Source organism: Bufo bufo, chromosome 5 (assembly GCF_905171765.1).
Source record: "Bufo bufo chromosome 5, aBufBuf1.1, whole genome shotgun sequence".
Lineage (NCBI taxonomy): Eukaryota > Metazoa > Chordata > Amphibia > Anura > Bufonidae > Bufo > Bufo bufo.
Window position 1 is genome coordinate 267890605 of NC_053393.1, and position 3865 is coordinate 267894469.

Here is a 3865-nt window from a genome sequence, read left to right on the forward strand (position 1 = left end):
TAATAGAAGTGGAGCCTCCATCCGTGACCACCGATCAGTTGTGCACCAACACGTTAGTGCAGGGTCGCACTGTATCCATGATCCTGGCTTACTTATCACCACCATTTCAGAGGGATCTCCTCAAGACCACCTGCCATGTGAATACCAGACTATGACCAGAAAAATTATAAACAATAAAAAAAACACAAAGTCCTCTACAGATTATGACACGCCATTCACCAATGCAGCCTCGAACTTCCTCTCTCCATACTCCGTGGCATACCATCTATGATAAAGAAAAGGAAAAATTAGAGATTAAAAAACTTGAAAATTCATAAAGAACATATACTTTGTCCAATACAAACAATCACAAAACATACACAGGTACAGTACAACATCTCACTATGTTGGAAGAGGGCAAGCCACAGACCTATATCACCCCAATTTTATAGCCTACGTTCAGACCATGCGGTTTTAGGGAATTTAGTGTATGGATCCACTTTAGTTCCTTTTTTTTTTTAACAAACTGGTTCTATTGCCACCTCTCCTGGGCATTGGTACAAAATCAATGATACAGCACTTCATATCTCTCTCTGTGTGTTTAAACTCAACAAAGTGCTTTGACACTGGTAGGTCAAGTCGTTTTTTCATTATGGTGTATCGGTGGTTGTTGAGACGTGACTTAAAGTCAGTGGTCGTCTCACCAACGTACACCAGATTGCACGGACATACAAGCACATAAATGACATAGCTGGAATCGCAAGTCAGATAATGTCGTATCTGATATGCGGTACCAGTTTGGGGGTGCACAAAGGTTTTGCCTTTAAGGATATACTTGCAGTTAACACATGACAGGCAAGGGAAGCATCCTACACTGATTGTTGTCAGTGTTGTCTGTCTAGCCATTTTCAAAGTCCCTACATCAGCCTTAACAAATTGGTCCTTTATGCTCCTAGACCCACGATAGGACATTAAAGGCGGAGAATGAAATTCCTCAATTGCGTTATGGCAACCTCCCAATATATTCCAATGACATTGGATAATGTTCCCTATATCTACGCTTTGTTCAGAGTGCGTCGAGATAAAGGGAATCCTCACCACTTTAGAATTTTGTATTTTCGTTTTAAGGGTGTCCTCCCTATTTAATCTGATGGCTATTTCCTTTTTTTTCATGTAGTAATTTGGTTGGATAGCCCCGTCTCTGAAATTTGTTCATCAGTGTATCTAAAGTTTTGTCAAATACCTCGGAATCTGAGACTATACGTCTGGCCCTAAAGAACTGCGAGTACGGTAGAGATCTAACCATCGGTCTAGGGTGATTACTACTGTATGTCAATAATGTGTTCCTGTCAGTGGGCTTGGTAAATAGTTCTGTCTGCAACCTGCCCTCTCTCAGGATCACACGGGTGTCCAAAAACTGCATTTCAGTGTGGGAATGCACCAATGTAAATTGGAGAGCATTGTCAATCCCATTAAGGAACCTGTGGAAATTGTGGAGCTGCTCAACGCTGCCAGTCCAGATGAGAAAGATGTCGTCTATGTACCGCCACCGCGCCCTAACGTACTGGAAGTGGTGGCTTCCATAGACGACATCCTCCTCAAATCGACGCATAAATATGTTGGCATAGGTTGGGGCCACATTGGACCCCATCACCACGCCCTGTTCCTGCATATAATAAGAATCCTGAAACAGGAAATGAGACCCTGACACTAAGCGGTACTTAGGTTTCCCTGACTCAACTTTATGTGTTTAGGTAGAGCCCAGACAGGCAGGAGTTTATTTTGGCCCTTAAATCCTGGTGTCTGTGAAGATGTCTGTGAGTGTGACCCCCTGAAATAGAGACAATCCCTTACAGTATATACGTGTATATATGTGTGTGTGTGTATATGTATTTAATAAGTGACATTTTTACAGATACTTTCATTTCTATCTTATTTTATTCTATTTATTCTTATGCATAGAAATATTCTCTTAGATACACATAATCATTTTTACTACCTTAACCTTTTTATAATCACATTGATGAATCATCATTTTCATATATACTGCCATAATCCCCAGAAAATAGCGCCCAAATTCACTATATTTCCATCTAAATCAATTTCGCAACGATCTGTGGGTATGGGATTATATATGATTATATATGGATGTATACCAAACGGACACGATTCCGAGCGAGTTCATGTTTTTTATGAAAATAACAATTATATATGGAAACAGGCAATAATATGAATAGACATATGTCCGTGTGTGTGTGTGTGTATATACAGTCAGGTCCATAAATATTGGGACATCAACACAATTCTAAAAGTTTTGGCTCTATACACCACCACAATGGATTTGAAATGAAACGAACAAGATGTGCTTTAACTGTAGACTGTCAGTTTTACAGCAGTTTGCATATGTGCCTCCCACTTGTACCAAAAGTAATGGGACAGAATAATAATCATAAATCAAACTTTCACTTTTTAATACTTGGTTGCAAATCCTTTGCAGTCAATTACAGCCTGAGGTCTGGGCGGGAGGGTATGCTGCTGATTGGCTGGAATGTGTCTGCTGACTGTGAGGTACAGGGTCAAAGTTTGCTCAATGATGACGTATAGGGGGTGGACCGAACATTGCATATGTTCGCCCGCCGCGGCGAACGCGAACAAGCGATGTTCGCCGGTGAATAGTTCGGGATATCTCTATCCGCAAATCCGGAGATGTGGAATGGTGCGTAGTGCTTCCGTGGGATTATGTCCCTTACTTCCGTTCTGCAAAAAGAACATGTTCTATCTTTTTGCGGAACGGCCGGATCGCGGACTTATTAAAGTGAATGGGTACGCGATCCGCTGCGGCTGCCCCATAGACTGTGCACGTGCATTCGGGCCACAGCACAACCATGTGGCGCACACGTCTCTGTGAGAGAGGCCTTATGTAGAGGCCGGCGCCTCTTCATAACTTAGGCACCTGAAGCGCCAGCACAGAGTTATTAGGACCAGTGTCTAAAACGCTAGTCTTAATAAATGACCCCATAACTTGTGTAAATATATGTTTCATTTATAGTTATTAGTATAATGTCTCCATCAGTCTGTGAGGGAGCAGTGAGGGCAGACGCCCACCAGCCCCCATCCCCCATCCCTGTCTGTCTCATTTATCATATTCTATACCTGTTTTAGACCGGTGGTGCAACGCTCAAGTTTTCTACTATAAATAAACTATTTCCCTAAATAAAGTATATTACAAAAATGTTCCCTATCCCTGTCTCTATAAATTAGCAAAAAAATAAATAAAAAATTTGCCAGTTACACTTTAAAGTATGTTGCTTTGCACATTTGGTATCCATTTTAGCCATTTCTATCTGAGAGCCCACATTTTAGACAAAAAAAGTCCTGATCTCAGATGGAAATGGCTAAAACAGATGACAAATGTGCATAACGGATGCTTTAAATACAGGATCTGTTTTTTTTCTTTATTTTTCTGTTCTTCTGACAGGTCAGAAGAACGGAGAAATAAATAGTGATGTGAACCCGGCCTAACTAATGTTCAGTATTTTTCTGTATGCTTTAATATCAAGAAAGAGGAAATTATTTAATTTCACTTGCCTGCTGAACCAAAATGTATCAATGTATCATGTGCATAAAAGGTTTCTAGTAGATATCTAGTATTATGTGTGGAAGTATTTTGGTTATATGTCATTATTTGTGCCTGCATGCCAGTGTTCTTGTATGGTGTGAAAGAAACACTTGTGAAAAATTATATGCCATACATTATCATGTTTCTTTGTTTCACATGCACTCTGAAAACTGCTAATTAAAAACGTACGTATGAGCAAGATGTAAACAACACCAAAGACTTTACTACTATTGTATTTAATCTCTCTACTTAATCCTAATCACTTGG